The 361-nt window shown below is 32.4% G+C and overlaps 1 protein-coding gene across 1 annotated transcript in view; it reads right to left on the bottom strand.

The window, feature by feature from the left end:
• Positions 1-361, bottom strand: part of LOC106101444 (MAGUK p55 subfamily member 5-like) — a 90,845-nt gene that overhangs the window by 64,047 nt on the left and 26,437 nt on the right. The window lies entirely within an intron of this gene.

The following is a 361-nucleotide window of genomic DNA, read 5'->3' as shown; positions in this document are numbered from 1 at the left end:
CAAAAGCCTGTTGCGCCACTACTGGAGTAGGATAAGGAGGAAGATGATGATCACTTTGTAAGACTTATAAAAAGTTATTCACAGTCGACTACATACGGCAGCGGAAATTACTGCCGATCTGAATCGCTGCCCACCCCACATAGTTCCCCTTATAAAAACAGTAATACCTAAATGTGATTATAAAAACTTACGTAACGATAAGAAATTTTCTTTACTAGACAAATAAATAAAGCAAACGAATTATCTCTCGAGTATAACACAAAACTTTGTTCAAAGTTACACTTACATTTTAAATTTATGTGTTCTTAAATTTATATTTAAAATCAAAACTAGAACTTTCTAATATGTTTAGATGCACACA

This window comes from Papilio polytes, unplaced genomic scaffold (assembly GCF_000836215.1).
Source record: "Papilio polytes unplaced genomic scaffold, Ppol_1.0 DF823980.1, whole genome shotgun sequence".
Lineage (NCBI taxonomy): Eukaryota > Metazoa > Arthropoda > Insecta > Lepidoptera > Papilionidae > Papilio > Papilio polytes.
This window is presented reverse-complemented; position numbering and strand designations above follow the sequence as displayed.